Source organism: Zerene cesonia, chromosome 27 (assembly GCF_012273895.1).
Source record: "Zerene cesonia ecotype Mississippi chromosome 27, Zerene_cesonia_1.1, whole genome shotgun sequence".
Classification (NCBI taxonomy): Eukaryota; Metazoa; Arthropoda; class Insecta; order Lepidoptera; family Pieridae; genus Zerene; species Zerene cesonia.
The window spans coordinates 2,325,954-2,333,245 of NC_052128.1; the positions used below are offsets into that span (position 1 = coordinate 2,325,954).

The window sequence follows — 7,292 nt, forward strand, 5'->3', positions numbered from 1 at the left end:
CAGATTCGAAATTCAAATGTAATATTTTTTTATAATTAAGTGTAACAGTATTTATGGCCAGACTAAGTATATAAAATTATGTTTATACATTCAATCTCGTATATCAAAATGGCACAATGTTTCAGTCGATTCTTGGTAATATAATAGAAAGAGAAAATAACATATAGAAAAGAGAATCACATGGCATTGGAAATTTAAATTGAATATGAAATCACCATTTTCTGTGCCTTCTATCTCATACGTATTAAGTGTTCTGATACATATAAAACATGATTTAGATCCGTTAAAAACGTAATGTCGCATGTATTTCAGCTGTCTCCCAGCCGGAGCCGGCCCGGCCTCAGACGGGGAACGAACCGCGTGTCTCCGCGTTGCCGAGGCCTTCAAGGTTACCTGCACCTAGGCGAGCTTTAAGGTAAATTTATATATTTTTATATCAAAGGATTTTTTCATTATTTATCTAATCGAAAATCGTTGGACTTATTTCAAACAATCATTCACTAGCGGAAAGTTATATAGGTGCTCAGTACCCAAAGGGTAAAACGGCCAATCTATTATTTAGACTTCGTTGTTTGTCTGTTTATCTGTCCGTCTGTCACCAGGTAGACAGATGAAAAATTCACAAATGTATTTCTGTTGTCGCTATAACAACAAATATTTGAAATATCAGGGTTAAGCTATGGTTGGCATTTGTTTCACGAGTATTGTATAAAAATCAAATAATACAATATAAAAAGCACCATACAATATAAATAAGAAAGTTAGCCTGAACACGTTCCTGCAAGTGTGAATATTGTGTGTGAGTGTGATGCGTGCGTGCGTTCGTGCGTTTGTGTGTGCGTGTGCGTGTGCGTGCGTGTATGTGCGTGCCTGTGTGTGCGTGCGTGTGTGCGTGCGTGTGTGTGCGTGCGTGTGCGTGCGTGTGTGTGCGTGCGTGTGTGTGCGTGCGTGTGTGAGCGTGCGTGTGTGTGCGTGCGTGTGTGTGTGTGTGCGTGCGTGCGTGTGTGTGTGTGTGTGTGTGGTGAATATATTTAAATATTATGATTAATTTCCAGGCCGCCGTCAGTATACTCAGTGGCACCGACAGCCGACATGGACCACTATTGACCCAACGTGCCAATAACGAGGGCCAGTCCCTTTCAATTGTATTATTTTTATTCTATAAATTTTAGTATACCCATAACATGACTGATTACGAAACTCTGTGTCTTTTCTAACGTGTTATTTCATATTTCAAGTAGTATTTATAGTTACTAATGCGAAGACACGGCGCCATTTTGTCGCGTATCTAACGACCAATGAACCATACGATACGTTTTTTTTAATAAATTATGCCTGTTATTTTGTAAAAACTTTTGTATAGACGATGTTTGTGGCGGTTTGTCATAGATAATCTACATGATTGCGTTCGGAAATTGGACTATTGTTTATTACTTACGTTTGATTTAACATGATAAATAAGATCCAACTTGCTGCATTGTTTTCTTAATCAATGATATTCCTTTAATTTATTAATCAGTGAAAGAAATAATTTCAACTGTTGCTAACGAGACTAGGACCTTATTCTCTTGTATGCAATTGAACGTAAACATTCAAGATTTTTCTAGAAAAAATTTTGGTATGTATGTATGTCGAGGCATGGAGTTCACTTTTCATCGTTTGAAAAGCAATTGACATTTCCACCTCTAATTATAATGAAAATTCGCTCTCTCAATGAATAATTGACGCTCAAAATTTTCCAAAAGCTCCACCTACACGATTTGGTACAAATATAAAATAAGATAGTATTCCTATGTTTACAAAATTTAGTTGGTAGTACGGGAATATAAATCGAGGTTAGTTATTTATTTCATTAAAGACATTCGCATTTTTGCTTAGAGATTAACGTTAGGGACTTGTAATTACGCTTTAGATGTAAAATTTATTATATTATACAAATATTTACTAACTTTTTTTAATAAAATGTGGAAAAGAAAACAAAAATACGCACAAACAACATTATCGGAACGAAGGTGAGATCTCTGTTTAAGGATGTATTTATGTATAGTTAAATTGTTGTATATTATGTATAGTCTGTTGCTATAAATATACTTTTTTAATCTGTATAATGCCTCTTTTTGGACATATCAATCATAAATAACTGTTTAATCTTATCCAAACTATAGTCTGGCTTTTAACTGTAATCGAACACGCAATAGAACTAACTTTTAATATTTATTGTTATTAAAACAATATTAACAATTATTCAAATATTTCATTTTCACTTAAACTGTATGGATGATTTGCTTCATTTACGTCACAAACGCAGTATATTTTGCAAAATTGTTATTTTTCGCTAATTATTCCTTGGATAGAGCCATTGATCATTAGTATTTAATATCTTCTGTATTGTTTAAGATATTAGCATATAAATTGTTTTAGCATTTGAAGCCAGTAAAAGAGATGCAAATAAATTTTATCAATTTTATACATTTATATGGGTGTTTTGATTATTTTTTTATGGAATTTTGATTCAAAATTGATACCACGGTTAACTTTATATTTGAATGTGTTTCGTCCGTAAGTCGCTTTATGTCGTTGAGTTGTGCTGTGCGGTAATTTCGACACGTTGTGCCTTATTTAGGTAGACTAAGGGATTTTGTTTTCATTTTCTAATAAATCTTGTATTTACATTAGCTTTGTTTTATTTTTCGCTCCTTGTTATCGCTTTTTGCAGCTTTCGTGGTTTAATGATTCGTTGTATTGACAGAACAAGCTTTTTATTACAAAAAATTATGAATTACGGGCGCTACAGCCAGAGGCCCCCAAAAAAATATATCATAAAGAATATACTTATTAAACGTGTCTGCACGATGCAGACCTCAGACCTGAGTTCTTTTCTAGCAATATATTGGAAAATTCTAATAATGTTAACTTAATTGCTAACTAAGAAAAGACGCTTCCACATTCCGTTCTCGTGTAAAAATTGTAATTCATGAAAAAGCATACTATATTTTGTATATCGTATTAACAAAATATCCAGCAATTAGTTATATAGTTAGCCTATAATCGATAAACAGGCTGAATCGATTTATATCTAAATAGCAGGAACAACATTAAGAAAATGAGAACTATGCAACTGGTTGAATAAAATAAGGATTTTCATGTTAATTGTGCGCAATTTTTTGTAATTGATAAGTACGAGTAAGATAACTCGCACGTTTATTTAAATTTATCTGCTAAAGTGATTGTTTTTATGAATAAGTTTTTATATTTTAACATCTAAATTCAAGCACTGAAGTGATGGATGTCTTTCCTTCACAATTAAACCACTAAAACGCTTTTAATGACATATGGTTCTAAGAGAGTTTTTGATCTGAGAGAGTACAAAGGATAGTTGGTCATATACTATATATATTAACATAAATATGAAATTTTAGCTTACAACTGCTTGTAAACTTACAAGTAGTTACAATGCTAAACTCAGGTCACAAAATTTTATGTTTTATTCTATTACAAATCAGGTCGGATATTAAACGAGTTATTAACGTCAATCTTCCGCCACGGCCTACTTGTGAAAAATGTGTTGAACGTACCCATTCCTTTCCAGTGAATAAACTTATCGATCACATTAAGGAAATTTTAACATGTTAATATGTGTCCATTTATTTTAATTCATTTTATTTAATTTCAAGTAACACAGTCTTATTTTGTTAGTAACAATTAATTCTTAAAAACTATGTTATGTCTTAAATACAATAATTCTGACTACAAGGTATACGTCCCTGCTACAAAGCTATAATGGAAGCAAAAAGTTTGCAGCTGTGGTTGACATACCAGCAGTCAAGCCGGCTCGCTACACAGCGCATGATCTCATTGGGGCTGGCCCGAACACGGCGCACCAGGGATGTGCATCTTTTTCGCATTGTAAATAGATCTTCCGCTTGCTAAATTTCGAAGTGTTAAACTGGACACGGGAATAGTAGAGAGGAAACAAATAGCAGTTTAGCCAAACACCTGATATTCAAACGCTGAATATCCAACAGAACAAATTACCGTTTTGTGAATCGTAGAACGTAGTGCGACGCTCGAACGATGTGGTAGATTGGGTCCAATTCATATTATTAGTTGAAGTTGCAAACGAAAGCAGTATTTGTCAGGTTCAACACGAAGATAAATATTAGATGGCATGTTATCTGTATTTTTATCTTAGATCGGTCAATGCGAAATGATCGCGGTATGCAGCTAATGCTAAACACTTCCCATACATTTATAAATTTCGCCAAAATCAATCGTTCAACAACTCGCATCAGTGTATACAGAAAAAATCACTTTTCTGAAGCTGGCTTTTTTTACGAAAAGACCGCTAGGGTACTACTTGCCTCCAAAGGCAGACAAATTTTTATTTATTACCGAAATTTCCCCTTTGTGCAATATTAGTACTATATTCACAGATAACTTAATATATCCTTATCAGTATTATCTAGTGCCACATTTTTTAAGTCAAAAGATTACATTTCTTATGTGACAAATTCCATAAAAAATTCATTTTGGTCCGTCACGTCCGGATAGGGCAGATAATATCTACAAACATTTTCTTGAAGAATTTTATTGTAGGCACCACTATAACATAATTTTGTTTTAAAATTTATAGCACTGTTCATAGTTTGGTACATAGTTGTAGTGTTTAAACGCGTCATTGGTTGCGCGGCCTACTGTTATTTTTTCGTTTTTTTTCTGTTGATAGTTAGAATTCACATATTATTTTATCTATGTAGGTACCCCATCCTAATTTACTACAGTTATCTTCCTTTGTTGTTTACTGTTATTTATCCTTTACTGTTGCACAACAATTTCAAAATACATTCGCTTATTAATATTATTATATCGGCTTATTGGAATTACACTAAGCTATTCCGTTACTCTACAATGGTATTGATTAATGCAAAATAATGATAAAGTAAAAATCTGATTATATGCCTTATAAAAAATTATGTTTGTATATAGGAATGCGCTAATCTTCTAAGATTGATACTTCTAGACCGATTTCTAAAATTCTTTCATCGACAGATGTGTAGGTAACTGATCCCTGATTGACTGTGTATATGTTTACTATAGGCGAAGCCAGGGTGAACCACTAGTAAGTAATAAGACAAAACTACATTTGCCGATTAAGTAAGTATATGGCCTTAAATTTAAAAAATTATTAGAAAAACTTAATTTGCAAAAGGCCAATAAACAGCACTTGGGAGTCTGTTACCGCGTTCTGATAGAGTGTAAAATCTCAGATAAGCGTGTGGTGGTTAATGAGATTATTTGCGAGGGGCTAACGCTGAATATCACACATTGGCCTTTTTAATAGATAGATCTACAATATTCGTTAATGTTCATAACTTTTAACAGTTCAATACAGATGAACAAATACGTAACATATTATTATTTAAGAACAACAAGAGCTTAAATAGTTCTTATACTGCAAAAATATCAATATGAAATAATTAAAAAGGCGAATACGAATACAAAAGATGCGATTTATAAAAAAAATGTATTGATAATAGTACGTATTTAAATTAATCAATACTTTATTATTAACCTTTATATTACGGATTACAAGAGGTCATGTACATATATTATCATCATCATCATCAGCCCTTATGTGTTCCCACTGCTGGGACACAGGCCTCCTATGAGGGTTCAGGCCAAAATAAGCGTATAAGCGTAGTTACATGCGACCTCAACTTACACACAAGCATTAACATGAAATTTAACAAAAAAAAAAAACGAAATAATGGACGGGCCATTATAGTGCATGGTTATTGATCGTTAAAAGAAATCAATTTATCATTAGGTTCCTTGTGATTGGTATCGCATCAAATATATGGCACTGTGCTTTTTTTCTGTCGTTGTTGTGTTACTACATTGGTTTTTTAACTTTAGTCTCCTGAAGCATATAAAATTATCGGTGGAGCTAATAAGTGATATAATAATGTTGCATAAGACATCTTCATATATATGGCTCTATTTACCCCGCGGTTTCACCCACGTCGAAGACGATGTCAAATAGCTTTCTTCAATAAATGGATTATCCCTCTATTCAACACAATCAACTATCCTCTATCTAATTTCTCTCTGTATGTCTGGTTGCCTGGAAAAATCGCTATATAGCGATAATACCGCCAATTGTTTGTATTGTAATTTTATAAAGTTTTTGTTGTTTTTGTTAAGAGCAATAAAGAATGAATAAACCATTTTTAATTCGGGCCAGTACTAGTTCTTGAGTTAAGCGCCACCAATATAATAGAAGAAAAGATACTCTATACTCTATAGAATGTTTGTTGCTAAATCATGCAGAAAAAACTGTTTTGGATTTTTTTATGTCAGAGCGCGTAGGTAACTAACCTGAAACTGGTGGTTCACCTGGGAGGAGGTGGATCAACACCATGAAACGCGTTTTTCAAATCTCAGAGATGTTTAATGGATTGACGATGGGAATATGTGAATAGACTGGAAAGGGCGAGGAAAAGGAATGAAGATCTGGACCTCCAGCTCCTTCGCTCATCGTAGAAGCACAATAGCATTCGTGCCGAAGCATGTTCCACTTCCACATTAACATTTAACACATACAAATCACACACTCGTACTCGTACTCTTACTCTTAATAATTTATAACGCTTATTATCATACTAATATTATAATTGTGAAATTTTGTTTGTTTGGATGTTTGATCGTTAATCACGCTGAAACTACAGAACAGATTTTGAAAAAATTTGGTGTACAGACAGGGTATGACCTGACTTGGGTGATAGGATGACTTTTTTCCCGATTTAATTTTCCTTTGGGATAAGACAGGAATGTTGATATCCAGGCGAAGCCAGTACGAGCGCCTAGTAATTTATGTATTAGCTGATAGAGAAGGAAAATAAAGTAATATTGAAGAAAGAAAATACGTTTAAACTCAAACGCCTACTCACAACTAAGTAGGTACAAACAATTTTCACTTTCCCATAAGTAACACATTTTTACAATACTATTGTATTTTCAAATCGATCGATTGTATTTTTTATGCTTGTTACCTCCGAACTTTTCGGTGGGAATTTTTCTGGGTGAACCAATTATAATGATGTTTCTTATTTATTTGAAAAATGCTGTTTTACCTGAACTCCCATTTAAATTTAGGACAGTTTTTTACAATGGCATCCACTAGAAAAACATATAGGTCTTAAATTTTTAACACTCATTATACAATAAAAAAACTATAAGCACTTATAAAATTAAATAAGTACAAAAGCCTTAGTATGAGAGATAGGCTTCAG

The 7,292-nt window shown here is 33.2% G+C and overlaps 1 long non-coding RNA gene across 1 annotated transcript; it reads left to right on the forward strand.

The window, feature by feature from the left end:
- The first annotated feature begins 286 nt into the window (after positions 1–286).
- LOC119837488 lies at positions 287–2,675 on the forward strand. The gene is made up of 2 exons (XR_005288152.1): positions 287–415; positions 1,056–2,675. It is a non-coding gene; the product is annotated as an uncharacterized LOC119837488 (long non-coding RNA).
- The last annotated feature ends 4,617 nt before the right edge of the window (positions 2,676–7,292 follow it).